This window comes from Dicentrarchus labrax, unplaced genomic scaffold, assembly GCF_905237075.1.
Source record: "Dicentrarchus labrax unplaced genomic scaffold, dlabrax2021, whole genome shotgun sequence".
Taxonomy (NCBI): domain Eukaryota; kingdom Metazoa; phylum Chordata; class Actinopteri; family Moronidae; genus Dicentrarchus; species Dicentrarchus labrax.
This window is the reverse complement of record NW_026136719.1, coordinates 34952622-34966225: the sequence shown is the minus strand read 5'-3', so window position 1 is coordinate 34966225 and position 13604 is coordinate 34952622. Positions and strand designations below refer to the sequence as shown.

Genomic DNA, 13604 nt, shown 5'->3' with positions numbered 1-13604 from the left:
AATAATATTACATCCCCCAGTAACTAGTAGTGTAACTAATTACAAATAAATAAGAATATTAAAGGTCTCTTAAATTAAAGTAAATGATTGAATTAGTTAAAACATTACTGTTGTTGGCAACCTACTGATTTGAAATCCAACAATCCAATCACATCCTTGGATTCATTTTTGTAATCCTGGAGGAAACTAGCTTTACACTCAGCAGTTGGAAATATTCCATTACTTTGATTTTAACAAAAAAAAAATTATTTTAATCAGCGTAAGTCTGAATTTTTGAGAAAAAAGGACACAATAATCAATTTTGTGAGGATCCAAAATATACACAATGCCAGAAATACATACAAAATTAAAGACAAGTCACTCGTAGTGACTACAGCATTATTCAAAAAGTAACTTTTTTATTAACATTAAACCAAAATTACGATATTTCCCTAACCTTAACCAAAGTGTTTTTGTTGCAGGAGGAGACGTGAACCCTGGACTGTGTGACAGTCCTGCATTTTGTGCTTTGTATTATTGTGTTTTGGGATTTCATGGTACTTTTTTGTTACTAAAATACATTGCAGCTTTTGTCCTCCTGATTTAAAGGGTCACTTCAGTTTTATTTGTCTAGATTTTGAGATATCTGAAAATATCTGAATTTCACTTCAACTAGTTAACAGCGTAGTACCAAATTTTGAGTGTGCATGGAGTGACCAGGCTCTTATGGTGGCCTCTTCACCTCCCCCTCTTCTGCCCTCTCAGCATCCTCTGGAGCCACTGCGTTGTCAATGGAACAAGTTTATTCAGCTATGGAGCCTTTTACTCCATAGACACTGAAAGGTCTCTGAAAGGCCGCCCAACAACCCATGTCAGCACATGAAAGTGATGACTGGACACTGGGGGCAAAATGTGTGTGTGTCTGTGTGAATGTGTGTGTGCATATGTGTGTATGCCCCATTGGGGAAGGGTGCCTACACTTGAATCGGTGTTCATTCATTCGGGTTAGGGGGTCTTGTGGTCTTTAATGTGGCCATAGCACGGCAGAATGACCTCTGTGGGGCTGGTCTGGACCACAGCCTTAATCCTCCTCCTCCTTCTCCTCATCTTTTTAATTTCTCTCCCTCCTTCACTGTCAAAAGAGGTCCCTGACTTTTTTCTCTCTCCCTTTCTTCTTTCCTCTCAGCCCCCGTTAAACAGGCTTCTCACTGGTCAAGGAATGTCTTGAAGGTCTTTGGATTTTGCAGGGAATGTAAGGGAATGTAAACAGTTCTGAGGTGAGGTCAGGGGATGTGAGGGAGTGTTTATATGTTTTTCTTTCATTGCAGTTGATGGTTTTCGCCCCAACTAAAAAATCTGACTGACTAAATTTTTTTCTAATGTAAAAAAAAAAAATAGCTTTTTCAACTGTGACTAGTGGAAAAGTCTTTGACTTCTCAGTGAAAGCCAGCCAGCCAGCCACGGGCGGCTGTGGTGCAGAGGCAGAGCAAGTCATCCCCTAATCGGAAGGTTGTTAGTTCGATACCATGTCAAAGTATCCTTGACCAAGATAATGAACCCCAAATTGCTCCTGATGCTGTGCATCGGTGTGTGAATGTATATGAATGAGGTAGTTTCTATTCTATGGGCTTTGCCATTGCTGTGTGAAAGGGCGAATGTGGCACGTAGTGTAAAAACACTTCCATGAAAACCTTCTGAATGGTTTCAAAAGTATACCTCAGTTCTTTTGGGTCCTGGAGGTTCAATTCAATTCAATTCAATTTTATTTGTATAGCGCCAATTCATAACAGAAGTTATCTCAGGACACTTTTCAAATAGAGCAGGTCTAGACCGAACTCCTTATAACATTATTTACAGAGACCCAAAAGTACCACCATGAGCAAGCACTTGGCGACAAGGGCAAGGAAAAACTGCCTGTTAAAAAGCAGAAACCTAGGACAGATCCTTCGGCTCTAGGTGTCTCGACCAGTTGGGGTGAGAGAGAGAGAGAGAGAGAGAGAGAGAGAAAGAGAGAGAGAGAGACAGAGAAACAGACAGACAGACAGACAGACAGGTGCACAGCAACAACAGTAGCAACAACTACACTAATAGTAGTGACTGATGATGATGAACATGACAACAGCAACGATTGGGGACAATGAGCAGTGACAACAGCAACAACAGTAAACGTAGCTATAATAATACTTATAATAATAATAACACTAATATCAGTGATATTGGCAATGGCAGTCAAGCAGGACCATGGCAGGAGGCTCCACCAGGATCCATGGGAACCTGCGAGACGAAAAAGCACAAGAACTCCAGGGAAGAAATGAAGTTAGTAACATTAGTGGGACATGAATGAGTGCAGAAAGAGAGAGGATGAGAGGAGCTCAGTGCACCATGGGAAATCCCCTGGTAGTGTAGGCCTATAGCAGCATAACTAAGGGATGGTTCAGGACTCACCTGAGCCAACCCTAACTATAAGCTTTATCAAAGAGGAATGTCTTAAGCCTAGTCTTGAATGTGGTGAGGGTTTCTGCCTCCCAAACCACAACTGGAAGCTGGTTCCACAGGAGAGGAGCTCTACTTTTAGAGACTATAGGAACCACAAGTAGCCCAGCATTCAGAGAACGTAGTGTTCTAATGGGGTAATAGGGTGCTCTTTAAGATATGAAGGGGCCTGACCATGAAGAGCTTTATAGGTGAGGGGGAGGATTTTAAATTCTATTCTAAATTTTACAGGGAGCCAGTGCAGAGAAGCTAGTACAGGACAGATGTGATCTCTTCTTCTAGTTCCTGTCAGTACTCGTGCTGCAGCATTTTGAATTAATTGGAGCGTAGAATTCAAAGCGTAGTTCATCCCAAAAACGTATGCAAAAGCTGTCAGTTGGTCAGGGAGATCCTTCTACAATCACAGCGAGGTTTATGACACTTGCAGGACCTGAACTATCATCATCCTCCAACACAGTCAGGATGCCCGCAGTGAGGCCCTTCGTCTGCTTCTGGATCAGTTGCCTTGTGATGACAGAAAGCAAATAACCAACACAATAGTAAATCAAACTGAAAGACATTTATCATTAAATACTGTGGCTCAGAATAGGCTTTCATCTAAAATGATCCCAAATATTGTATACATTTTTTGTTTGACATATTAAACATTTCCATCTCATACCCCAAAAAATGTAATCCTCATATGACATCAGATATATCATGCCATTGTCAGCAAAATACAACTTTGGGCACTGGGGCAGACAAAGAATGGTTGAAGTCAGAGTCAAGTACAGCATTAATAACATCTTAGGAGTCTATTTCTCACACTGTATATATTTTCAGTTTCTACAAACAAGTCACTCACAAGACAGTTCCTGAACAGCTTCTCATGACTGTCACAGAAATATAAGGGAAGGCCCTTCAAGGCTACAGTCTGTCGATGTGCTGTGATGTTAGATGTCTAAAACACAAAAAGTTGGAAGAAACATTATGTAACTATCATGTAGAAAGCTCAGAGCAAACATGCAAACAACTTTATTCTTCCACATCCAACAAACACCTGTTAAATCCTTAAATCCAAGAATTCCTTGTTATGCATTTACGTTCAAAATTTCCAGAATATAATGAGATCATTACGTCAAAAATTCACCTCCTCATCCAGTCGGTTAAGGAGTTGATCCATCTGAGGTGGAAAAGCTGTTCTCCTAGCCCGATAGAGTCTAAGGAGCCTTGGAGTGTGCTGATTAATGGCTGCTCTGAAGTTGTCTATTAGGTTCTTGTTGGTGATCCGATGGAACTCTTCACTGATCTGTTGAAAAATATAAATCTTCAATACAAAGTCATACAATTCCAACACCATCTTAATATAAAATGCATTTTATATACAGAAGCAACTCGAGACTCTTATTTTGAAAAGAAACACATTTATGATATATTCTTTGCTCAGCTTCTTACCTCATCCTCACAAAATAAAGCAGGCCACCGCCCTGCTCTCTGTCTGCACTGTCAACATCAACCTGCTGACTTCATCATTCAGACTAAGCAGTCAAAAAATAACATGCTTGCTTGAAGGGTACTTGCCCAGACAAGCATCACTAGCACAAGCTAGGCACTAGCATCAGCTAGCTGCTAGTGTTCGCTAATTAAACTATGTCTATTTAATGTTTACTGTTGTCAATGATAATGCTAATCTTATTCATTGATTTGTCACACATTATAATCCTGAATATGAATTCTGACACTATTTTAGCGTTACTAACACAAGTTAATCGCTAGCATCAGCTAGCTGCCAAAGTTCACTATTTAAGTTATTCATGTTTAACGTTTACTGTTGTAAATGACAATGCTTCTTATCTTATTTATTGATTTCTAACACAATATAACCATGATTAAAAAGTCAGATATTATTTTAACTTACATGAAAATTAAGTTAAAACTTACCTGAGTGGATTCAACTCCAGCTCTGATGGGAGACAGCCAGACAGGAGAGCAGCATTGGTTTTCCCACATTTTCCAACAAAGAAACAAAAGTTATCTGATCTTTCACCCCTTGTTCTGAATCACAACTCAAAGATATAAGTGGTACTAACTCACTTAACTGTACTGACGCCAACAAATCACTTGGTTTGCTAGACTGACTTAAGTTTTTGCGTTAAATGTTAATAACTTATATTTTAAAGTCGTAACTACTTTAAATACTTATTTAGGCCAAAAAATAAAAGTTGGCTTTTTTACAGTATGATCAAAGGAAAGCCATATAATACCATCTAAGATTGGGAAGTTGAAGCCCCCTTCTTTCATAAGGCAAATATAATAGCTTAAGGCGGAGTCTAGCTTTTCTGTCATTCCAGATAAATTGACCAAATAGTTTGTTAAAATTTACCATAAAACCTGTTTGACAATGGCAATGGAACTGTTTGAAAATAATATAAAAATGTTGGTAAAATAGTCATTTTTAAAAGATTTATTCAACCTATCATGGAGATAGGCAAATTAGACCATCGATTCAGTACTTTAGTTATACTATCCACCAGAGGATCATAATTTGTTGGGATTATTTAACACCCAAGTACCTGAAACCTTCAGTAGTTGTCATAAATGAACTCTTCTTATATTGTGATATCCTTGTCTTTTTTGTACAAAACCTTGTTGATCATCAATAATCTGCTGAGGGAGATATTTATCTAATCTTCTAGAGAGCGTTTTGCAAAGAATTTTTATGTCGCATCCCATTAAACTAACTGGCCTGTAAGACGATCATTCGGTTGGGGGCTTATTTGATTTTAATGTTAGGGTTATTATAGCTAACCTTAAAGAATCTGGGAGCGTTCCTTTAATAAACGACTCTTCATACATGTCAAGAAGCGGCCTTAATAGTTGTCTTTTAAATGTTTTGTAAAACTCTATTGGTAACCAATCTGGTCCGGGTGCCTTACCGCTATTGATACCTCCTATAGCTTCATCAAGTTCTTTTGTTGTTAATGGACCATCTAGTGTTATTTTCTCATCATCTGAAATAGTCGGAAATTGCAACTGCTCAGGAAATGTGTTCTGAGCTTCTCGATTTTCTGTACATTCAGATTTGTACAACAATTTATAAAAATCTCTAAAATTGTTATTTATCTCTACGGGGTCCATAGTTAAGTTGCCAGAGTTTATTTTATACTATTTATGGTTCTTTCAGCTTGCATTTTCTTTATCCTCCAGGCCAATAATTTACCTGCTTTTTCCCCTTGGTCATAATATGTTTGTTTAATCCACATCGGACTTTCAGCAACTTTATTAGTTGTTAATTTATCATAATTAGCTCTCATAACCGATATGTTATGTAATTTTACAGGGTCATTATCATTATAAAATTCAGTTTCAGCTTTTTTGATTTGGTTTTCTAGTGTACGTAATTCTTGGTTGTGCCGCTTTGTCTTAGATCTCTTGTAGCTGATAATTTCTCCCCTAATATAAGCTTTAAATGCTTCCCATCTAATGCTGGCCGTAGTTTCATTTGTATTTTTTTCAAAATATTTATCAATGCAACTTTCCACAAATTTAACGAAGGATGGGTCCTGTAACAGATAAACCTGTAACCTCCATCTCGAGCAGCGCTCAAACTGTCACGCTCTCCTGACTGTGACCCTGGCTTGTGGCTATGTGTGTGTATGAGTGGCTTTTGTTTATTTTTTGGGCTTTTGGGTGTTTGCTGTGTGCTTGGTGGGTTTTGCTTTTTGTCTGTCTGTTTTCTCTTTCATGTCTCCTGGAGTTGGTGGGTGTGGTCTCCAGCTCAATATGGCACACCTGTACTCTGTCACCATCAACCACCTGCTCTGCATTCCCTCATCACCGCATGCTATTTAGACCTGGTCAGCTCTCCAGTCCTCACCGGATTGTTGTATTACCTGAGTACACTTCACACCAGCCTCTGATCTCAGTCTAGTCTAGTCTAGTCCAGTTTAGTTCAGTTTAGTTCAGTGTTCCTGTTTGCCTTCAACTCACGACTTTGTCTTTTGCCCGCAGGAAATTTGCCCTGTCCCCCTGGATTACCTGTCTTCCCTGCCAGTCTGCAAGGCCATATGGATTTTCCTCCACCTCGCCTCTCCTGCCAGCTTCCCAAACTTCTCCCTCCCCAACGGCACCTGGACCCAGCCCCGACCCCCCTCTGCTCATTCATCCCTGTCAGTTAGTTGTCCTAATAAACCTCTAAACTTTTGCCATCGGCTCCTGTCTGCTTTTGGGTACTGTTTCGAAGCCTGACAGTACAATCCGGCCAGGATGGACCCAGCAGATCTGGAGCCGGTGCGCCACGTGGTGTCTTCCCAGGGCGCCATATTGGACCTGCACAGCGGCGCCCTCAAGGAGAGGGAGATGAGTGGAGTACAGGAGTTGACCGCAAGGGTGGCAGACCTGCAGCTTCACACTCAGCCTTCCCCTCCTACCGTCTCCAATCTTCCCCCAGTGGCCTCGTCTGGCCATGAGCCCTGGGTCTCACCCCCAAAAGGTATGAGGGCAATTTGGGTCAGTGTAAGACCTTCTTAATGCAATGTGGACTCGTTTTTGATCTCCAGCCCCTGTCATACTCCTCCAATAAGGCCAAGGTCGCCTATGTCATCAGCCTGCTGTGCGGTGAGGCACTGGAGTGGGCATCTGTGCACTAGAGAAAACAGTATCGGGTAACCACCCCCTTCACCACTTTCGTCGCTGAGATGAGTAAAGTTTTTGATCGTCCTGTGCAAAGTAAAGACGCTTCTATGAGGTTGCTCTCCCTGCGTCAAGGGTCACGGAGTGTGGCTGAATACGCCATAGAGTTCCGGACTCTGGCTGCGGAGAGTGGGTGGAATATGGAGGCGCAACAGGCAGTGTTTTGTAACGGTTTGAGTGAGATCCTAAAGGATGAGTTGATGTCTTATCCCGAGTCTAAAGTTGTGGATGAATTGATTGCTTTATCCATTCGCATTGACAACAGGAGAGAGAGGAGATGGACCACTGAAAGTGACGTCACCTCCCGGCGGAGTGGCCGCTGCCCCACTCCGTTGGAAGTCGCCCAGCTTTCATTCAGGGAGCTGAGCAGCGTGAACACAGGGAGGTGGTGTCCAGAGAGGAACCCATGCAGTTGGGCCGTAACCGTCTCTCCCCGCAGGAGAGAGTGTGGAGGTTTGCTGAGAACTGTTGCCTTTACCGCGGGCAGCCGGGCCATGTCGTCGCCACCTGTCCTACCCGGACGTTAAACAGGAAGGCTCGCTAGTGCCGGGAAGGATCTTGGCGAGCCAAACATCTGTCCCTCTGCCAACCCCGGGCCAAACTCCACGCAACCATCAGCTGGCAAGGTGAGTCCCTTGAGGTATAAGCGCTAATAGATTCTGGGGCCGACGAGAGTTTGCTAGATGCTAGCTTAGTTAAACAGCCCCAGCGGTATTCCAATGTTTGATAAATGACGTGTTAAGAGACATGTTGGGGCGTTTTGTGTTTGTCTACCTGGATGACATTCAGATTTTTTCTAAAGACCCTGCCGAACACATCCAGCACGTCCGACAAGCAGCTTGTGGAGAACAGACTGTTCGCTAAAGCTGAGGAAATGTGAGTTTCACGCCTCTACTGTGTCTTTTCTCCGATACATCATAGCAGAGGGTCAGGTCAAGATGGACCCGGAAAAGGTGAGAGCTGTGCTGCAGTGGCCCAGGCCAGAGAACCGGAAGCAACTCCAGAGGCTTCTTGGCTTTGCCAATTTCTACAGACGGTTCATTCGTAACTATAGTCGTGTTGCTTTTCCCCTCATCGCTCTCACCTCCACTTCCAGGCAGTTCCTCTGGTCTCCTGAGGCTGAGGTGGCTTTCCAGGAGCTGAAGAACCATTTTACCACCGCTCCCATCCTGATCCAGCCAGATCAGTCCCTGCAGTTTGTGGTGGAGGTGGATGCCTTTGATGTGGGCGTTGGGGCGGTTCTGTCTCAGCGCTCACCGCGGGATAACAGCTAGCTAAAGCGAGTGACAAGGAATTATTATGCTAGCGCTAGCTAGCTAGCTAAAAATAATGACAAGGTATTATTATGCTAGCGCAGGATGACAAGGTGTTACTATGCTTGTGCTTGCAAGAGATGACAAGCTACTAATGTGCTAGCACAACCTAGCTAGACAGAACAAGTTATGAATGTGCTAGCACTCGCTAGCTAGAGAGGACAAAGGACTACTGTGCTAATTAAACCTCACATAAGACACCGAAATTCTTAATTAGCCATTGTTACACATGGCAAAAATAATACATATTTAGTAATGTAATAAAACATCAAGTTAGATTTATTTTGTGAGGAAGAAGACACGCAGACTGTAGTAACTGCACTATTGCTTTCAGGCTGAGGGTGGTGTTTCAAAATAAGTCTACAACGTCACAACGTTCAATGTATGTTAACAGGTAGAGGGTCTGGATACTTTTCTAAACGTTTCAACAATCTACACTGCCTATGACTGCACATTAAGAATAGTTTTCTTTCTTAATTATATTTTACTCATTAATATAACTATTGTTATCAGTGTTATTGATACCATTACTTATTACTACATACTTATTATTCCCATCATTGTGGTTATTACTTATTTAGTTAATTTACCAATTTTAATTAAACCATGACCCTTCCTGCAAAATCCCAGGACAACACCAGATGACACGGACACAGTATTAAGACTGTATTAAGCTAGTACAGGAGAGATGTGATCTTTTTTTCTAGTTCCTGTCAGTACTCGTGCTGCAGCGTTCTGATGATCAATGATCAATATACAAAACATGAGGGCAAACAGACTTGACTGGTCCAGCACAGCTGCAGATTAAAGCAACTGTCATCCTCCTTCTGTTATGTAGTACAGACTCCCACCAGCCTGTTACTTTGTGAGAAAGGTGTTGTTACACTTTTTAATGTATTCTTAAAATAATCAATAAAATATGCATGGTGCAGTTATGAGCACAGCATTTGGCTTCTGTCCAGATGTGGCTTGTACATTACTTCATGCTTGTCCCAGTGAACATTGTAATCCTGACAATCACTTTTGGTAATTCAGGCTGTGACACCTGTAAACATGCAGCGGCATAGACGCATTAATCCAAAGGATGATGCAAGATTTTATATTAATGCTGAAAGTGACAAAGTGGGACTTGACATTAAGTACATCAGTGCTGTAAAAGGTAAGTTGAATCTTCTGACTGTTTAATCATGATTCAACTTTAATACATATCACTTTTTGCTACTTATTTGTTGTTTGTCTTTGAATTAGGTCGCGGCATCTTCACCTCTGTTCCATTTGAAAAAGGAGACTTTCTGTTGGAATACAGAGGTGATCTAATAAGCAGTCAAGAATGTGAGAGGAGACAGAATTTACCATGACCTCCTCAAAGTGTTTATGTTCAAGTTCCATTTTAATGGAAAACTGTGGTGGTACGTATATGTCAGTGGTTAATCTAATCAGAATTATATGACTTTTTTTTTTTTCCCTCTTTTCTCACGTCAGGTTAATTTACACTGTATTAGTATAGAAACTGATTGTTTTGAAAATGTTACTTGTGTTTTTGTAGTGTTGATGCAACAAAAGAGGATGGGTCACTTGGCAGACTTGTAAATGATATTCAATGGGCCATATAAACCCTAATGCCAAGATGAAGTACCTCACTGTGCAAGGGAAGCCCCATCTCTGTTTGTTTGCAGTTCGAGACATAAGTCCAGGAGAGGAGATCACCTATAATTATGGTGACTCAGACTGGCCGTGAAGATGCAAGGTGGTCAAAATTTGACTTTGTGAAATTGATAGTTCTCATATAAGAAATGCTTTTAACCATAGAACATTTCACATACCAAAATACTGTACATTTTCCCATCTAGCTTCAGGTGGAACATGATTTTTATAGCATTAAACTGTGTTCACATAGTTGATGTAACAAAACATCCACACTACCATATGTAAACTGACTGTATTAGAACATTAGTATTTTTACTTGATCTCATTGGTCTGATGTTTGTTGTTAAAATCTTCAGAAACCTAGAGGAACATCTTCAGAGGGGCAGCATGGTCAGGGACCACCCATATCAGAACCACCTACAAGTGCTCAAAAGGTGTCTGCAGGTGCATCAAGTGGTTTTCCCAAATATTTTGAAAAGGTAAGTTCAATGTGTTGTTTCATGATTTGTATAAAAGGTTTGACGCAACCTATCCTTCTTAAATTAAATCTTGTACATTAATCCTTTAATGCATCTGATTTTGTTACATAGGGCTTCAGTCCATAGTTACAATTTTATCAAGGGGGTCAAGAAATTATTCATTAAATAAGAAATGATTTAATTTTAGTGAAATATGTAATCGTTTCTCTCTTTTCCTTATTTTCCACTGTTAATATTTTTCCACATTGTAATAACCATGTAAGGGTTAAATATTTAAGGTGAAAAAAATCCAAATACAGTGTGTTGATTTTGATTAAGGAAAATAACTATACTGCTGCTTACATATAGATACAGTGCATATGATGGGTTGTATTTACATCTAGTGGATAGGGACCCTATTGGTTAAACAGTGCTAAAATATGAGATAAAATAGTAATAATATGTACGAGTCTGATGGTACGAATGAGCCCCAAAGTGCTTTGAGGCATGTAGCTCAATGAGCCTGTGGCTACACATGCTCCTGAACTGCATCAGCTCCACACACAGGAAGAGAGGGTTGTCCTTTTATAGTTTTCAGCATCCCTCTCATCTGCTGTCTGTCACTGCCTCCACACTGTCCAAATCCATCCTTACCACAGAGCTGGCCTTCTCACCAGCTTGCCCAGTTTGTTAGCACCACCAGTCCCAATGCCACCTACCCAGCCCGACACAGCAAAGATGATACTGATCATTACAGACTGGTAGAACAAATGCAATGAAGTCATCAAATGCTGTGTTCATCAGAGTATAGTTTTCATAGTCTACAATATTATAATAGAATAATTTTTTTCCTTTTTACAGGGCCTTGATGAGGAAATGGCTCCAAAGATTTGTGGGTCCACAAATCCTCCATCCACAATTGATGATACTGAAGAGGTATATCTTCACACAAGATTGATTTTTATAAATATCTTGCTCTGATTGTCCATATCTTAGAAAAGTATCCAGTGAGTTTTAAAGCAAGGTTTTCCTCTGTCTTTCTGTCAACAGTAGAATGGTTTCTTTTTTTTATTCAGATGTCAAATATCCTCTCTAGTAGTACGTTCCCAGGACTTTCTCTTTATTGTCCTTTGCCTCTGTTTATTATCTTCTACAGCTGACCACTGAGAGCAAGTGCATCCATACAGCCGTCAGCCACCTGAATCAGACTAGTCCAGTGCTCAGCCCACTCACCAAGGTTGGAGAGGTAAATTAAATCTGATGTACAACTTAGTGAAGTTACGTGTGTGTGTGTGTGTGTGTGTAGTCGCCTGAGTAGAACATGCTTTATGTGGACAATGAAATGGAAGGACATTCTCTAAACATGCTTTTCCAAGCTTCAGTCAGTATACTATCTGAGTGTATGTGTATCAAACAGTGAATCCCACCCAAATATGACTTGGGAGGTCCATACAGTTTAGAGGGTCCTGTCACCAGAGGCATCACTTTGGTTTTTAAGAACACTTGGGTTGCCTGCATTTGATCTGTATGTTAGTTTAATGTGAATGGTAAGTTGTTTGGCTACATGTGGTGGATAGGCACCCTATTAGTTATACTGGGCTACAACAAGTCAGCTCCTGGCACTGAGGCTAACCACAAATTCCCCATCTACAATTTAAAAATATGAAGAAGGTATATCTTCATATAGGATATGCTATAAATAAGCTGCGTATAAATAAGATACGCTATAAATAATAATAAAATACAATGCGATAGAAAGGGAATAATATGTACGAGGTAAATTAAATGTCACATTGGTATTGGATTTAAAGTGATTCAGATATCGACATGTAAATATGAAATATCTTTCTGTCCAAACTATGTGGCATAAATAAATACTACAATTAAATTTTTCGCCAACAGTGTCAAAAACACCGCCTGGTGTGCGCAACAATATCCTCCTTGGACAAGTGTGTTCATTGTGTGGGACCCGTATCCTCCTTCAAGTGGCTTGGCTATCGATGCACAGGTGAGATATTTAGTGAATTACTATAGAGTGTGTCAAAGGGCAGTAGGTGGATACATGTGTTGTGCTCTAACCACTTAAACCATTTAAATAGACCTGCAGTGTTAACATTATTTTACTCAAAATGTGTTAGTTTGTTCAGGGGTCTGGCATAAATCCTGCCTCAAGCAAATTACAAGAGATGACTTTCACAGCACAGCACAGGTGAGTACCTACTGAGTGAGTGTTGAACTCGAACTGTCTATAAGATTCAATCACCATGTAAAATAATTTGCTTTCTCACCAATTCAGGCGCAGCAGACTTCTAAGGCTTCTGGGGATGAACTGCTGTCAGATCAGGACAAAATTCCATTCAGAATTGGACCAAATATCATCTGATGATGCTGAGTACATGTCTGACAAGGAATACATACCTGACTCGGAGTCAGAATATGATGATGATTCAGATGCCACCTAATGTCAAGTCAGGCAAGAGCTGCACATATTCAAGTAAAACCAGTAATACCTGATGTTGGAACATCTTATGGGTCAGACACAGGCACCCCAGTTGTGCCCATAGATCAAAATGTTGGCCACCCCTTAAAAATGAGATGATTCCCAATGCTGCTGACGCATCTAATTCAGCGAATTCTGTCAAAGACTCATCAAAGGAAAAGCTAGAGGATGAAGCTGTGACTCATGAACAAGAATTACCACATCTGATTATGAGTTAAAAAATTACTGTTATGTTTGTGGTAAGCCACAAAGCAAAATTTCCCGCCACTTGAAAACACCCAAGACACATGCTGAAATTGTCCATGCATTTTCCCTTCCTGAGGACTCAAAAGAGCGCAAGATATTATTAATATTATTAGAAAAAATTAGGAATAAGGGAAACTTTAAACATAACACTGCAGTTTTGCAAGATGGAACAGGATCACTGAAAGTGAAGAGAAAGCCAAAGGCTAAAACACTGGCAGGAAAGTTTATTCACTGTATGCATTGTCAAGGGATGTACATACGTAAGGAGCTTTGGACACATGTCCGCAACGAAGATTT

At 40.6% G+C, this 13604-nt stretch overlaps 1 protein-coding gene and 1 long non-coding RNA gene across 2 annotated transcripts in view; one reads left to right on the top strand and one right to left on the bottom strand.

The window, feature by feature from the left end:
* The window catches only part of kbtbd13a (kelch repeat and BTB domain containing 13a), a 388109-nt gene that overhangs the window by 276805 nt on the left and 97700 nt on the right, over nt 1–13604 (bottom strand). The gene's annotated exons all lie outside the window — the stretch shown is intronic.
* Nucleotides 1–13604, top strand: part of LOC127352024 (uncharacterized) — a 41586-nt gene that overhangs the window by 26407 nt on the left and 1575 nt on the right. Inside the window, exons 2-11 of the long non-coding RNA XR_007881016.1 lie at nt 6463–7769; nt 7933–9615; nt 9705–9865; nt 10003–10203; nt 10460–10582; nt 11423–11497; nt 11718–11807; nt 12464–12569; nt 12700–12770; nt 12858–13604. The exon at nt 12858–13604 is cut by the window's right edge and continues 1575 nt beyond it. This is a non-coding gene — a long non-coding RNA (uncharacterized LOC127352024). The remainder of the gene's footprint in view (nt 1–6462; nt 7770–7932; nt 9616–9704; nt 9866–10002; nt 10204–10459; nt 10583–11422; nt 11498–11717; nt 11808–12463; nt 12570–12699; nt 12771–12857) is intronic.